This window comes from Eleutherodactylus coqui, chromosome 9 (genome assembly GCF_035609145.1).
Source record: "Eleutherodactylus coqui strain aEleCoq1 chromosome 9, aEleCoq1.hap1, whole genome shotgun sequence".
Lineage (NCBI taxonomy): Eukaryota > Metazoa > Chordata > Amphibia > Anura > Eleutherodactylidae > Eleutherodactylus > Eleutherodactylus coqui.
The window spans coordinates 86984188-87002425 of NC_089845.1; positions in this window are offsets into that span (position 1 = coordinate 86984188).

The following is an 18238-nucleotide window of genomic DNA, read 5'->3' on the forward strand; positions in this document are numbered from 1 at the left end:
GTGTATTTTGTGCTCGTGACTGTGCAAATACTGTGCACATTTGAGCAGGCACCGCTTGTTCACACAGGCAAGGGAAATTATCCCACGCTAATTTAAATAGCTAATTAGCCCAACAGGATGTCGGTGATTGTAGATATGTGCTGCAAATAGAGCATACCTTCACAGGTAGATGTGTGTGTTTGCGCACCTCCAATTGACCTCTATGGGGCTCTTAGGTGCGCAAACACGCACAAGATAGAGCAGGTCATATTCCTTTGCATGAGCACAGAGGAATAAGTGAGCATGAACCTATTGAAGTCAATGGGTTGTATTTGTCCCGTTATGTGCGCAGGAGTTTCACAACCGCAAAATTGTGGCATAACATGTACGTCTGTTTAAGCCCTTAGGGTGGCTTCAGATGAGCTTGTTTATGCGCGTACAGTCGCGCGCACAAAATCATGCGCCTATTAAAACCATGTTTTTCCTGTGTTGTGTTCATATGTCCGTTTATTTGCGGCGTGCAAACGAGCAGTTCCTATGTGAAAAAACCCCACGAAACGGAAAAAAACCCTCAGATGGACAAGAACACATTCTATACTAATTGCTCTTGAGAAAAAAAGCAAAACATCACAGAAAAAAAAACACAAGTGGGTAGGCACCCTTAAATGTATTTTGTGGCTTTCCCTTTGCATTAAGCACTCCATACTGTCTTGGCTTGCCGGTTAAAGGGATTGTCTCGAGGAAGCAGTGAAATTTTTTTTTTGCCCAGTCCCCCTTATTAAGCAAACATTACTAAGCCCCCCTGTAAATGACTTTTCTAGCTGGTTTCTACTTACAGTTCCAGCGTTTCAGCAACTTATAAAAAGTTTCCCCAAGATGGCCGCCGGCTCTTTTCCCATTGCTTGCTGTAGCCCGACGTGCGCGCTCCCGAGACGCTACCAGCTGTGTCTCCCTGACAACCAGACGCCCCGCAGCCGCCGACCGGACCCCGGGATTGAACGCGGCCGACCAGTCACCCACCGCCAGGCAGCAGGTAACCGGCGCTAGGCCCCGGCTCCCCCGCGCTAGCCCCCGGCTCCCCCGCGCTAGCCCCGGCTTCCCCGTGCTAGCCCCGGCTCCCCAGCGCTACGCCCCGGCTCCCCAGCGCTACGCCCCGGCTCCCCAGCGCTACGCCCCAGCTCCCCAGCGGTAGGCCCCGGCTCCCCAGCGGTAGACTCCGGGGCCAAAGCGGTAGGCTCCGGGGCCCAGCGGTAGGCTCCGGGGCCACAGCGGTAGGCCCCGGGGCCCAGCGGTAGGCCCTGGGGCTGAGCGGTAGGCTCCGGGGCCCAGCGGTAGGCTCCGGGGCCACAGCGGTAGGCTCCGGGGCCACAGCGGCAGTCCGTCACGCGTCACCCCCGTCAGTCCGTCACCCATCACTTACCTGGGCGGCTCTGCTGGGCGGCTGGGCGGCTCTGCACCTTCCTCTAAGAGAGGAGGGTAGCAGAATGGCCGCTCCAGCGCGCTCCCCAGAAGATACAGCTCGTCTGCGCATGCGCAGAAGAGCTGTAGCGGCGAGCACACTGAAGCGCTCGTGCTCAGAGCAGAAGACCGGACTGCGCAAGCACGTCTAAAAAAGCAAGCCGCCAGCGAATTTAGACGGAACCATGGAGACGAGGACGCTAGCAATGGAGCAGGTAAGTGAATAACTTCTGTATGGCTCATATTTAATGCATGATGTACATTACAAAGTGCATTAATATGGCCATACAGAAGTGCTTAACCCCACTTGATTTCGCGAGACAACCCCTTTAAGGCATGAATAGGTTTTTTCTTTTTGATTTAAAAAAAAAATAAAGAATGTGCATCCACAGATTTTTTTTCTGTCCGTTGCGTTTTGCTACAAACGGTGCATTGTGCGTGCGGGTGTTCGCTGTCAAGTTCTCCTTTTTATTTTTGGGGGTGGGGAGGGGTTGAGCAGTGCAGGCGGTTTAACGCAAACACTTTGTAGTGAGATTTTTGAGGAAAACAAGTAAAGTGGGTTTTTTTTGGTTTTTTTGCTTCCTTTTTTTAAAAAAAAATAGGGGATTTAAGAAGTGACTTTTATTGCACGCTAAAAAGCAACAAAGGGAAGTAAAGGGAGCAACATCCTCACACAGCCTGTGCAGGTGGAGAATAGAAAAAAAAAAGGGGTTGTGGGGAAAGGAAAAAATGGTTTCGCCATCCCAGCAAGCAAATCGAGACGCTCAGAGCATAATGTGCAGCTATTTGCGCAGGACATACTTGCAGGAATGCGGATAGACGCGCACAAATTAGAGCACATCTATGTGCGCACGCCTCACACAAAAATGCACGTTCTTAACGCACAGATATAAAAAGCACAGAGCTTCGTTTACGCGTGTTTTTGCACGTACGTGAACGCGAGCTTTTGCGGGCACGTAGTACGCATACGGATACGCTCTTGTGAAGCCACCCTTAGGCTGAGCAATTATCGTTCTGAAAATCATTCAAATCAGCAAAACTGAACGATAATAGCTCAGTTTAAATGTAAGCCAATAGCTGAATGATGAGCGACAATCGTGAGGCTCCCATTCGTCGTTCAGTTTCAGCCGGCATACAAATCAGCGCCGGCTCGTGCACGTCTTGTGCAGTTTAAGCACTGATCGTTCTGTGATTCACATCCCTACGAGAAACACTAAACAATAAGTGAACGAGAACTACATGATTCTCAATGAGAATTGTGCAGTCTACAGGCTGCCCTGGTGATAATGCAACCAGCTTGTTCGCTTGTGAAAACAAGAATCGTGAGGTTCTCATTCCACGAAAAAGCAGCTTAAAACAAGGGTGGGGTGAAATAGAAAAATAAAATGTATCGTTCCATAATAGTTTTTTGGTTACGTTTTTACATCATTCACTGTGTAGTGGAAATGGCATGTTAGGCCTGATACACAGGCAAGTGCGATATTGGGCAGAGAAACTCGGCGCGATATTGCGCTTGCCAACATGTGTTTTTCACAGCGACGCAAAGCTTTTTTTATTCAAAATCGTATTGCTTCTGTGAAATTACGATGCTCACATGTGATATCTTCAGAAGTGTTTTCTATTGACTTCAATGGGAAACATTGTGTTGTGCTCACATGCTCATCGTGAGGCATGCGAGTGCCATGTGATGGCTTTTGAAGTGCCATTGAAAACAATGGGCGAGGCGTTCCAACAGAACGCCAAAAATTGGAGCATGCTGCCTTTTATTTTCCATCGCTCATGTGAAGAAATCCATTTAAAAGAATAGAGATCATATTCACATGAGTTTTGTGTGCATCACATTGCACAAAACACGCGCAAGGATATTGTTAATGTGAATAAGCCCTAGCTTTATCCTGTGGGTCACAAAGATCTGAGAGATAGAACATTTATATTGTATTTGGTAAGTTTTAACAGAAAAAAAAAAAATTTTTAAACAATTGCTTTCTGTCACAATATTCTGAGATCCATGACTTTTTTAATTTTTCCGCAGACAACCGCAAGGGCTTATTTTTATGAGGTCAGGTGAGCTGAAGTTTTATTGCTACCATTTTGGGGTACATATGACTTTTTGTTCTCTGTTTAATCCATATTTTTAGAGAGCCGCAAGGTGACAAAAGGGCGGGGTGAACTTTTATTTGTTTTTCTATACTTGACTTTGTTTAAATTTTTTTTTTATTTCCACTTGATTACTATTAGTGTGTATTATATGTTATGTTCAATGCAGGGATTATTCACCTAGCCTGCATGAACGTACATCCCCCTAACTGGACATAAATAGAAGGCCTGGAATTTATGTGCACAACCCCAGGTGATTGGTTGGCTAGATTAATCCAGCCAAATCAACCCATAGAGATGTGCATAGCACCACAAGACCCAGGAGCACAAACTATCACAAACGTGACCTTATACATATCAATGTTGGCTTATTAAAGGGGTTGTCCTACAACATATACTTAGCCTTTATTTACAGGATAGAAGGTAAGTATCTCATCGGTGGAGCCCCGACTGTTGGGACCCCACAGAACTACCACTTCATATATTTTAGTCAGATTGCCAGAATAGTAAACAGTTTGTACATTAATTATACTCCTGTTGATAGGGGGTAAGTAAACTTCATGAAACAAACTCTTTAAGGTCTTATTCACATAATTGTTTGCATCTTTGGTCCCAGAATTCGGACGCAAAAAAACTTGGATTGCCATTTTCTGGCTGGTTCGTAAATGAAATACGCTACTCTTGTCCTTGAAAATGTATGAATAGGCTCTTTTTTCCTGCCTTTAACAGCCTTTTGTACATGGCAGGCCTAGAGATCATTGTTAGGTCCTGGCATGCCATAACAATCACTAAGATTACAATAAAACTGTATAAAAATCGCAAAAAGAGGCTTTATTTCTCTTGCTAACTACATGCCCATTTTCTTAAGACATTCAGCACCTTACATTGTAATAGCATGTTGTTGCTACTATCCAGTTAATGTGAACTCCCATGCCATTACTGTGCAATGATGGCATGGACTCAGAAGCTGTGCCCACACCATTACTTACAGGCGCCAGCTGTTATTGTACAGCCCATATCCCACACTAACAGCCAAGATTACTTTAATCCCTTAGATACCACAGTCAATGCTGACTGGGGCATCTAAGTGGTTAACACAGGGGGGCTCCATTTGTCACTCAATCGCTCCCATGATGCGATTTCAGTGTGCCGATGGGCTGCCATGGCAACCAGGGTCCTAGCATTGGCCTTCAGAAAAACTTTACATAATTGTTATTGTCACATCCGTAATGACTCATACAGTAAAAAAAAAAAAGCATGCTTGAAAAAGGCACGTATAGCAAGAAAATTTATGTATGGAACTAACGCACATGGGGTTCCACATATTGCACTTTGTGCTGCTTTGCTCCCACTGAGCGCGGGCTCTTTTATATTTTTTTCGGTTGTATCTTGATGAGAGCACTTAGGTTCCAGATAGCTTTTGGCTCCTGACGTCTCTCTAACTACATTTGGATTGTGGACAAAGAATTTCTCTACACGTTGTCTCGGACAGAGGGTGCAGGTGGGATTTCCCTAGTCAGGGTTAACCCATCATGTACCAGGTGAGTTACCTCTCACTTTTCATGTCCAATATGGGGCAATTACTTCATAAGGTGCAATTCTTACAATTCTGTTTTCATGCCATTAAGGGGGAATTCCAATCTAAAACTTTTAAGGCATATTGGTTCCACGTCTGGGACACCTTTTACCTGTAACTGGCCTACACCGCCCCTGACTCAGCTGTACAAGGTTGGCCATCGGTGATCGGGATAACAGAAACTCTTTTTTTTAAGGACCAAACAAGGGCACATACTTTAAAAGGTTAAAACCAGCTCCAGTGTGAACTTTGTACACTGGGTAATGCACAGTGACAAAATGATTCACACATACAGTATATCGTAAACACTCTAGTAAAAATACACTAAGAAAAACTTGACATATATTGTATTTTTCAGTTTGACTTTTCCCATATGCACTTTAACTCACTGCATATTTATCCTTTAAATATAGTTTTTGAATAATATTAAATCTGTCAATATAAAAAGCAAAGCGACAGGACAAGTAGTGAGGATGAAACTGTACAGAAGGCAATGGTCATGAAATGTCTACATTATATTTGGTTTGGTTTCTGCTAATTCTGCACCTTCCCAGCAATTATGTAAATTTCAAACCTTTATGATTTCTGACATAATACATCATTTTTGTTGCTGAAAAATGTATGCAATTGGCAAACATAAGATTTGGCATCATATACTAAATTCATTTATCACATCAATAGTGTTTTTTTGTCAGCGAGCGACATCGCGCTGTGTACTTCTCATGGGACTCATTTAGAAGCTGCAGCTATTGCAGGATTGTATAATGCCAAACAGTAGCTGGTTGTAAAGGGTGTAAAGAGAGTTATATTTCTTAAAAGTTTAATTGTCTGTTGAATAATATATAGCAAGAAAAGTAAGCATTCAGACAACTCACCTTAAAATGTATGTTTAGTAGGGATGAGCGAGCGTACTCAGAAAAGCATTACTCGCTCGAGTAATTTGCTTTATCCGAGTATCGCTGTGCTCGTCCCTGAAGATTCGGGTGCCGGCACGGAGTGGGGAGCTGCAGGGGAGAGCGGGGAGGAACGGAGGGGAGATCTTTCTCTCCCTCTCTCCCGCCCGCTCTCCCCTGCTCCCCGCTGTGACTCACCTGTCAGCCGCAGCGGCACCCGAATCTTCAGGGACGAGCACAGCGATACTCGGATAAAGCAAATTACTCGAGCGAGTAGTGCTTTTCCGAGTACGCTCGCTCATTTCTAATGTTTAGTGAAAAACTTATGTAACATATTCAAAATGTAACATGACATATATTACATTCCATGTAACATAATTGTAGTCATTTTCCTCTGTGATGCTCATTTTTCTCCAAATGATATCTTCCTGTCTGAGTCTGTCAATCAAATTTCATCAATATCTTGACATTGGCGCAGTAGAGATCAGTCCTTGGTATTTAAATTATAACTCACCAAATCTCAACACACACATATAGTAAAACATTAACCTCAAACAGTCCACCCAGAAAAATACTCAAAAAAATACAATGGAAGGGATCCTTGGAGTTAGAAAATCTGTCCGCCAAGCTGTCCACATTCTTTAATTACCTCCTACTGGACACCACAGACGAAAGGGAATGATTATAGTTCAAAAAATTAAGTTGAACCATAATCACTCAATGTAAACACGGCCAACAATCGAATGATGCACGATAATTCATTGGTTTATCATTCAATCTCATGCAAGCATGAAAATAATCATTGGCTCGTTTGCTAGTTGTTTGATTTGAATACTAATCGTTCAGTCATTCATCAGTCAATGTAAGCAACTGAGCGATTTGCAAGTGAATGAGCAAACAATTTATCTCCTATATAAACCAGTTGAATGGGTGAACCCTGACATTGTATGCTTATGCAAACGATAAATCGCTTTGTCTAAAAGTACCCTGAGTGATACTACAACTAATCGCAGATGACTATTCACAAATATCCATTCACTCCCTGGGACACCATCCATTAGGAGCCCAAAGAATGCCACACCAAAATAATAACTCTGAATAATTTGGGTGGAATATAACCAAAATGAATCCACTAGCACCAATTTTGCATCAACACAAGGACCCCCAACCTGCCAACCCATGTTGCTATAACAGCTATACTTCTAATACACTCATTCCATTGGACCAGGGCAAGAACCCAATACCACACAAATTGCCTCCTTCCTAAGTCTTCCCTTCTACCTAAAATTTTCAACATGAGCAGCTATGACCATAAGAGGTAGGGTGAGACACTAATACTTGCCACCCATATGACTTGCATACACTTTAGAAAGTATTGTAATGCCTCCCTTCTATTGTTCCCATCCGCTAGCTGTACTTAATTTCCTCCTCTGCCTGCAGGCCCTATCATGCTGGACTTCCTTTATGCTTTGCTTCAGTCCGGCTCTCCAATCTTAGTGACCACAGAGTCTTGTATCCTAACAAACTTAACAGTAGTAGTCTCAGACTACAATTCACATGGGCAGTACCATATTATTATTTGAGTTATCTGTAGCAGGTAACTCTTCCAATCAATAGGCCACCAAAAATGAAGCAGAATATTGCAGTGTACTACTTATAACATATAGCATTCCCTGCAGCATTACCCTTGTCTTGCAGCCTGGGTATCATACACTCATATACACAACACTTTGAGCACCCAATTAAAACAACTTCTGCTGCCCTCAACCATCCAAGCCTAACTGCCAACAATGGTCAATGCATTTACATCTATTGGATCTCCTGAGGTGATTTTTCATATACCCATATATGTGCAATCCAGCTGTCTGATGAAGAGGTTTGTGTACCTTGAAACATATTACATTAGCTGAATAAGAAACTTTTCAATAAAGAATACTTCACCATCGATTTCTTTCTCATTAAAGTTACTGCCTACCAACAGGCCGCACCAGAACCAAGCTCTTCCAGATCTTTTCCATTCCAGTGTGCAGCGCTAGCATGAACCAGATGGTAGGCCAACAGCGACTATTCTCTGCTTACTATCTTGGCATGTCTTTTTCTTCACCTCACCCCATCAGTAGGCAACACCTACTTTTATGAATGACACACCTACTGTCAGCAGCTCTATGCCCTGGGCTATCCAGGATTTGGGCAGTTCCTTGCTGAAACCCAGCCTTGTTCTAGGTTTCCTTGCTTCTGCTAAATCCACTTCCTGTCTTCCTGTTTTGACTCCATCCTGCTACTAATTAGGACTTCCTATAAAAGCCTGACTGTGCCTCAGATCGAGTGCACGATTATTGTGCTCCGCTGCCTTGATCAAGGTTCTCTTCCGCTTGCTTCTCTGCGATTGTATCGATACTTACTGCTGCTGACCTCTGGCTTCTATTTGACTACTCTTCCATCTCATCCCCTTCTACTGCTTACCGTGACTCCCCGATAACAACTTCCAGCTATCTTGACTACTCTCCAGTGACCGGCATGACTACTACACCTGTGGCTCCAATCCAGCATCGGTATGGCATAACACTTGTCACATATAGGACTTAATGAAGCAGATCATTGCAGTGTATGTCTTATAACATAGAGCAGTGATGGGCAACCTTTTTAGCTCGGTGTGTCAAAATTCGCCAAAAAACGGAGCATAACTCGGTTGGTGTGTCACTTCGAGAAAAAATCCATAAATTTGCGATATTTATAGTTTAACAAATATGTATAATTGTAATGTATAACTGTATTTAATAAACCCAAAACACCCATAGCACAGGCCCTCGCCTCTCCTAGCCTCCCTCTCACGTATCTCAGTAATGATGAGCCACCAGCAGTGATAGTGCTCCTCACAGTGGCCCCCAGCAGCGACAGCACCCCCCAGCAGTATCTGCCCCCCACAGAGGCCCTCAGCAGTATCTGCCCCCCACAGAAGCCCCCAGCAGTATCTGCCCCCCACAGCGGATGCCAGCATTACCTGCCCCCCACAGCGGCCCCCAGCATTAGTTGCCCCCCACAGAGGCCCCCAGCAGTAACTTCCCCCTTACAGTGGGCCCCCCAGCGGTGACTGACCCCTTACAGTGGGCCCCCCAGCGGTGACTGCCCCCTTACAGAGGGCCCCCCTGCGGTGACTGCCCCCTTACAGTGGGCCGCCCAGTGGGGACTGCCCCATTACAGTGGGCCTCCCAGCAGTGACTGTCCCCTTACAGTGGGGGCCCCCCAGTGGTGACTGCCCCCTTACAGCGGACCCCCAGTGGTGACTGCCCCCCACGAGACCCACGTACTTACCTCGTGGATGCTCCGCTTCTCCTGTGCCCGATGCGCCACCAACAGCGATGATCTCCTGCACACACTGTGACGTCAGTGTGTTGCAGGACGCCTCCTCCCTTGGACGCTCTCGCGGAACCAACAGGTAGGAGACATCGGGGGATGGGGGGAGGAGGATCCCAGTGCACACTGACATCACAGCGCTGCTAGTAGTGCTGGTTAGTGAATACCAGCAGGGGAGTCACGGCCCCTGCCGGTATTCATTAACGAGGTAAGTGGCTGCATGTCAGAGACTATGGCTACGCGTGTCATAGGTTCGCCATCACGGATATAGAGTATGCCCTTAAACCTTACCCTTGTCTTGCAGCCTTGGGATCCTACTCTCATCACCAAAACACTTTAAGCACCTGATTAATATATGAATACTAGAGATGAGTGAGCACCAAAATGCTCGAGTGCTCGTTACTTGAGTCGAACTTTCAGTGATGCTCGAGAGTTCGTTTCGAGTAACGAACCCCATTGAAGTTAATGGGCGACTCGAGCATTTTTGTATATGACTGGTGCTCCGCTAAGGTTTTCATTTGTGAAAATCTTAGCAAATCACCAAAGTCATGTAAAAAACACAGAAATGGATAGGGCAGGCGAGGAGCAACATGCAGGGCTGCATTTCGGGCTCCGAGGTCTCACTATCAAGCCACAATAGTGGCAAGAGTGAGACCCCCCCCCCCCCCCCTGCACCGTCAGCATAAAGATCATTCTCCTCTGCCACAGCTGTAACAGCTGTGGAAGAGAAGAACGATGTTAGCCCATTGAATTCAATGGAGCCGGCAATACAGCCGGCTCCATTGAAAGCAATGGGCTGCCGGCGAGCGCGGGATGAATTTTCGGGAAGGGCTTAAAAATATAAGCCCTTACCTGAAAATCATCCTAAAATGTGTAAAAATAAAAAAAAAAATTATACTCAGCCGGCGTTCAGCCGCGTCTTGACGGCAGTTCTCCTGAACTGCTTTCTGTAGTATTCAGCAGCCGGGGATTTAAAATCCCCGCCTGCTGAATGAGCTGCCTCTGATTGGTCACAGCCTCACCAATCAGAGGCAGCTCTCACTCACACCCATTCATGAATTCACGAGTAACGAGCATCTCGAGCACCCTAATACTCGAACGAGCATCAAGCTCGGACGAGTATGCTCGCTCATCTCTAATGAATACACATGATAATACACAGTGTATTGATCTAGGTTAATCATGTGATGAAAAATGTTCAGATTAGCAAGATATTCATGTTTATGAAGCAATAGGGTCTTATGTGTATGAGTGAAATGTCCACTCTTGAAAGAGGGTTAACCATTGCAGTAAGTGATGATATATCATTACATATCAGTGAGGTTTTATTTGCCTGAAACCCATCAACCATTAGGTTGAAGTACTTCTCTGCACAGCAATGCTTCCTGCCACCTGCTGTACAGGAAACTTTTGTGGAATTCCTTTTTTCATGCCTTCAGCCTTAACATATAAAATATAAGAAGGATCCTCATGCATACATAACACTATATGTGATCATAGTGCTGGTTGTATTTATCTGTACAGTTTTTTCCTGGTCTTCTATTATGGTATTGCAGAATCTCAGCTTTTGTCTGTCAGCAGATCACATTATTTCATTGCTTCAATGTACTGCACTACAAAGTGCTAAAAGTGGCCATGCAATCAATGCAATTTGAAAAATTGCTATGTAATAAAGTGGCTGAATGTAAGTTGTGGTGATACACAATAATGATGTAACCATTTTGTCAGTAAAATGGTACCTTAATGCATGGATTATAAATGTAATATTTTACAAGAAAAATCCTGGACTATAAAATCTCTAAATTGGAAGAAATGTTATTTATGTCCAAGGCACCATGCCTTGGGAACTAAAAGCATATTATGATTTTCTCTAATAACGCTATTTATTTTCATTATTTTGCTAACAGAATGAATAGTGTGGGTATTTCAATTGCCCATGAGTATTCCACAATGGTCCTTTATATCCATTACTATTGTCTCTGAGCTAATTAAAGGCCATAGAATCACTTCTGTTTGGGTGCACAACTGAACAATTTATTTTTTAAATGGTTGTAGCACTTTAAGTAATAAGCATATTGCTGCAGTCATAATAGATCATGTTGCAACTTGTAACCAAAATATATGATTACTTGGTATATTAGCTACTTTGCTTTCTTTTTGCTTCATACACAGAGATATAATAGTCTAGCTGCTAGCAGATGGGACAGGCAGGGAAAAATAATAATAGGCATAATTAACACACAACTACACAAACAAATATTGTACAAAAGCTTTTAAGAGTATAAGTCCTCTCCCGTGTGAATAGAGAGACTTTTCTATACAGGCAGCTATAAAAGTGTTTACTCTCCAGATGGTTGGACGAACTGCCTAGACTCACCTCGTACAAGAAATTAGGAATCTTTCTCTGTGCACATTTTCCTCGAAGGAGGTTCAAGTCCACAGGAGATACTCGAGATATTCCAAATCCCACCCCTCTCACTTCACACATTTCCTCTGTTCGCGCTCAAACCAGCACCTCCATATCTGCCCTTTCCTAAAGGACCCTAAACCAATCCATCCCTTACAACTGCACTTCCTCTAGTTATATTTAGAGCTGAGATCACAGTGAGTGTCTTGTCAGAGTATTGCAGTAGCGCTCCATTCTCTGGAGAAACTGGGAAACTAGATAGCAAATGACAAACCATTTAGCCACTCAGTTCTCTAGCTATTTTATCATCTTAGGGCTCATTTACATCAGTGTTAGAGTTTTGCATTTCTGTGTTCCATTTTTGTAACAGAAAAACAGAATTGAATGTTCCCATTTGTTTTCCTCACTGATTTCGATGGGTTTTCAAAAAAAGCCATAATGCTTTGAGTTTGCTTTTATTCTGGTTTTTAATAGCACAAATGACACTGCAAAAAAGGACCTTGCAACTATCTGCAGAGACTTTGAAGACCTCAGAAAGAAGGTGAAGGAACTAGGAGCACAGGTGTTCTTTTCATCTATCCTTCCAGTGGATCGCCATAAAAAAAGGAGATGGCACAGGATTCTAGAGGTGAATAACTGGCTACATCGATGGTGCAGTCAGCAAAGATTTGGATTTCTAGAACATGGAGTAAATTACCTATACGATGGACTGCTTGCTAGAGACAGATTGCACCTTACAAAAACAGGTAAGCATATATTTGGTGGGTGCCTTGCTTCACCCATTAGGAGAGCTTTAAACTAGAATAAATATGGGAAGGGAAGTGAAATTAATACGTTTGAGAACCTTGCTATTAGAAGTGGAAAGAAAGAACAAAGACAAAAAAATTCAGAAGGCAAGTAGAGGAGCAAGAGACACTGATCACAAACTAAAATGTTTCTACACAAATGCACAGAGCATGGGAAACAAACAAGGAGAATTGGAGCTCCTAACACAGGAAGAGAAATATGATGTCATAGGCATCACGGAAACGTGGTGGAATTACACACATGATTGGAATACAAGACTTAACGCATATAACTTATTTATAAGAAACAGACCTAAAAAAGGGGAGGAGGTGTTGCGTTGTATGTTAGGAAAACATTCATCTCCACAGAGATTCAAGCTTCAGAGCATGGTAGTTCTGTAGAAACTGTTTGGGTAAAAATACAAGGAGAGAACAACAGAAAGGACACTATTGTGAGCATTTACTATTGGCTGCCTGGACAAGCAGAAGATATTGATGAACTCTTTCTACATCAGATGGCCAAGCTCTCAATGAAGCATGACATAGTGATCATGGGAGATTTTAACAATCCAGACATTTGTTGAGAATCTCTCTCGGGTAAAAGTAATGGATCCAACAAATTCTTATCCGCTCTTGCTGACAACTTTATCTTCTGAAAGGTAGAAGATAAAACAAGGGATTATCTTATATTTGACCTAATTCTTACCAACAGGAAGGAAATGGTTGGGGAAGTAAGAGAGGCTGGGACCTTAGGAGGCAGTGATCAAGGTACCCTTAAATTTTGTATAAAAAGGGGAGGAAGACCTGAGAAAACTCAGATCTCAAGGATAGGAAAGAGGATAGGAAGAATCCAATTGCTGGTTGTTCTTAAGGACAGAAATGTCCAAGAAAGTTGGGAAATATTGCAAAATGAGATTCTCAAAGCACAATCGTTAACAATCCCTAAAAGAAGGACGAATGGGAAGCATGTAAAGAGACAAGGATGGATGAACACAGAACTTGTACGCATGTTAAAAACGAAGAAAAATATGTTTGTCAAATGGAAAGAGAGGGGGATTATCCCAAGAAGAATATAATGCGGTCTTCAGAAACTGTAGGGCAAATGTCAGAAAAGCTAAAACTAAGGGTGAAGTCACACAAACGTATATCGGCTTGGTTTTCACGCCGAGCCGATATACGTTGTCCTCGTGTGCAGGGGGGGGAGGATGGAAGAGCCAGGAGCAGGAACTGAGCTCCCGCCCCCCTCTCTGCCTCCTCTCCGCCACTCTGCACTATTTGCAATGGGGAGAGGTGGGATGGGGGCGGGGCTAATTCGCAGAACTTAGCCCCGCCCCTGTCCCACCTTTTCCCATTGCAAATAGTGCAGAGGGGCGGAGAGGAGGCGGAGAGGGGGGCGGGAGCTCAGTTCCTGCTCCTGGCTCTTCCATCCCCCCCCTGCACATGAGGACAATGTATATCGGCTCGGTGTAAAAACCGAGCCGATATATACGTTCGTGTGACTTCACCCTAATAATGAATTGAGGCTTGCAACAGAGGCCAAAAGCAATAAAAAAGGATTTTGGGGTATGTAAAAAGCAAAAGAAAAGTCAAAGATGCTATTGATTGCTTACAAGATAAAAATTGTGAATTGGTTAAACTTTTAAATTCCTAGTTTGTATCTGTTTTCTCTCAGAAAGTAGATGTAACATCAACTGATCTTCCCGGTGCTATTAGTGGAATAAAAGAATGCAGACTATTTATAAGCAGAGAGATGGTCAGGGAACACTTAGCTAACTTAAATGGTTTCAAGGTCCAGATGAATTACATCCTAGGATACTAAAGGAAGCAGCAAAGGTAATTGCTGTACCACTTGCCATAATCATTGAAAATTCCTGGAGAACTGGAGAAGTCCCAGAAGATTGGAAAAGGGCAAATGTTTTCCCTATCTTCAAAAAAGGGAAGAAGTTGGATCCAGGAAACTACAGGCCTGTGAGCCGGACTTCTATACTGGGAAAGATCTTTGAACAAGTTATTAAACAGCATGTATGCAAGTACTTGGATAAAATGGAGTAATTAACCAGAGCCAGCATGGGTTTGTAACAAACAAGTCATGCCAGATGAATCTAATTTCCTTCTATGACAGAATAACCAACTGGATTGATCAGGAAAATGAGGTAGATATAGTATATATTGACTTTAGTAAAGCATTTGACAAAGTATCTTATACCATACTTATTGAAAAGTGACCAAATATGGGATTGACAAGGCAACTGTTAGGTAGATTCACAACTGGCTGAGTGATTGTGCTCAAAGAGTGGTTATAAATGGCTGCACATCCAGCTGCAGGAATGTATCAAGTGGGGTACCACAAGGCTCTGTCCTGGGGCCAGTGTTGTTCAACATTTTTATAAATGATCTGGAGGAAGGAATTGATAGGAAACTGATCAAATTTACCGACGACACAAAGCTAGGATGGATAGCTAACACTAGGAAAGAGAGAGACTATTCAAAAAAAAATCTAGAAAAACTTGAACAGTGGTCGACGACTAACAGAATGGTATTTAACAAGGAGAAATACAAAGTCCTACATCTGGACAAGAAAAATGAAAAAAAGCACATATAGAATGGAAGGAATTAGGTTAAGCAGCACATGTAAAAAAGACATGGGTATATTAATAGATCATAGATTGAACATGAGTCAACAATGTGATGCAGCAGCCAAAAAGGCAAACACAATTCTGGGATGCATTAAGAGAAGCATAGAGTCTAGAGTGAGGCAATGATCCCCCTCTACTCTTCCTTAGTCAGACCTCATCTGGAATACTGTGCCCAGTTCTGGGCACCCCACTTTAAAAAAGACATCAACAAACAGAAGCAAGTTCAGAGAAGAGTTACCAAGATGGTGAGCGGTCTGCAAATCATGTCCTATGAGGAATGGTTAAAGGATCTGGCAATGTTTTAGCTTGCAAAAAAGAAGGCTGAGAGGAGACTTAATAGCTGTCTACAAATATCTGAAGGGCTGTCATGGTGCACAGGGATCATCCCTATTCTCATTTGCACAAGGAAAGACTAGAAGCAATGGGATGAAATGGAAAGGGAGGAGACACAAATTTGATATTAGAAAAAACTTTCTGACAGTGAGAGCGATCAATGAGTGGAACAGGTTACTACGGGAGGTGGTGAGTTCTCCTTCAATGGAAGTCTTCAAACAAAGGCTGGACAAATATCTGTCCGGGATGATTTAGTGAATCCTGTACTGAGCAGGGGGTTGGACCAGATGACCCTAGAGGTCCCTTGCAACTCTACCATTTTATGATTCTATGAAATAGTTCTGCAGACTGCACTATTTAGTCCATTAAAAACAGAACACAGAAAGCCCTAATACAGATGTGAACAAGGCCTTAGCTGGAAGAAAAGGGTACTAGTGCAGTATGTCTTTACCAGAAGTATGGGTGGAGCCATGGATTGACTGGCCTGAGTTATAGTGAACACCGAGGTCATGCCCACAGCTGCCGATTGGCTACCTTGCCAGTGGTATACAGCCTTCATCCTCATCCTTCTCCTCCCTGGTTTAGCAGCCAAATCTGAAAATTGGCAGTGGCGGTGACCCGGCGGTGAACAGCTTCCATCCTTCTGCTGATTCCCCTTGCTCAAGTGGTCAAATCTGAAAGTGGTGGTGGGCAAGCCTCATATGTCTATGAGCCAGCGGGGAACAGCCTTAATCCTTATCCTCCTCCCTGCTGGAACTGCCAAATCTGAAGGCGGCAGGGGACAGGACAGGTTGGGAGATCGAGCGCGGCTCAGAGGGGCGGCATGAATGGTGACAGCGGGGCTGGCTGAGCTGGAAGCAGGGGACAGGAGCGGAGATGCAAGTGCGGCTCGGTGAGATGGAGGACGGCGGGGAGAGTGACAGTGGGGCCGGCTGCCACAGAAGATGGGGCGGGGGGGGGGGTGAGACGGGGGCAGAGATGGGAGGTCGGCAGGGAGATGTGTGAGCTGTCAGGGGGATGGCCAGTATATGTGTGTCTGCAGAGGTATGTGTGTGAGACTGCCAATCCGCAGCTGTAGCTGTGACCTGGGCATTCACTATAACTCCGCCAGCCAACCCGTGTCTCCATCCATACTTCCGTTGGAGACATACTGCACTAGTACCGAAGAACAGTTTAAACATCAGAGTAATCCCTACTCCTGCGTGGCAGCAGACCTGTAGTTATCAAGCTCCTTATTGTCATCATCAGTTAAGGAAATGAATATGAACTTCAGATAGCACATCAGCGAGTCTACATACTGTATAGTGGATCTATGCAGGAACTTTGTTGCAATATCATTTGGCTCTGTGTAGTGGTAATATCTAGCTCTGTTTGGCCATCTTTATCTGTGCATTATTTTGCACAACCCCCATTTCTGTGCACTTTTTTTTTAGCGTCTTTGTTATAACATCCACTCTTCCTCTGGAATCTATTCTTCTCACACAAGTTCTAGAAAGTGTGTTGCTGAATCAGGTGTAATACTGAGAGATGCATCCAAGACACTGAGATATTAAAAGGTTGGGTTTCAGTGGGGAGCGGGTGTAATGTGAGGAAAGGCAGCACAGGACGTTTTCTCACACAGCGCTTACGGTTAGGTATCAGTACGATTAAATCTCAGCAACACTTACTACAAGCCTTTAATACATTTGCAGTCACAGTATAGCAGGCATCTTACTATTTCCTATCCCCTATCCGTATTCAGCTATGCTGCTAGCTGAAGACAGATTTTGCTTAGCAAAGAGATTTTTTCTACTAAAAATGTACAGAATATGTTGAATAACCATATTAAAAAAAATGCTTAGAATTGTCTGCTTTGTGTATAAAAAAAATGTAAATAATCTCGCTCCATATAATGTGAGTGCTGGCTGTTTCTTACAGCGTATACTCACCCGAGTCAGCTCTGATCAGCACCACCACTGATTAGAGCTGTTAACCATTTAAGTGCCGCTGACAATTCTGTCAGCGACATTTAAATGCCGCAATTGATCACGGGTCCCGAAGGTCCCCCACAATGATATTGCACGGTGCTGTGTAGCTGCCATGGCAGCTGGGGGCCTTCTGAAAACCCTAGAGCTGCCATTGCAGATTGCCTATCAAGTCATACCTGTGGCATGGCTTGATAGATTGCCAATCAGATCGCAGTGTAATGTAATACTATAGTATTACATCATAGTGCAGAAGCAATCAAACCATCGCAAGTTATTGTCCCCTATGGGGAATGAAAAAAACAGAAAAAATTGGTTTAAAAAAGTTTTAATAATAAATAAATTAAAAGGTAATAAAAAAAAAACCCTTTTCCATATTTATCTAAAAAAATCTAAATAAAATATATATTTAGTACTGTTGCTTCCATAAAAGTCGAGTGTATCAAAGTAATGTATAATTTACCTTGCTTGGTGAACGTCATCAGAAAAAAAATAACACCAGAATTGTGCTTTTTTTTTGGTCACCTGGTCTCCAAGAAGAAATGTAATAAAAAGTGATCAAAAAGTCATATGTACTCCACAATTGTACCAATAGAAACTACAGGACATCCAGCAAAAAATGAGCCCTCGCATAACTATGTTGATTAAAAGATAAAAAAGTTATGGCGGCAGAAAATAACTTTGTTTTCCAAAAATATTTGGTACAGCAAAAACAAAACTACGCACATTTTGTATTGTTGCAATTGTACTGTCACA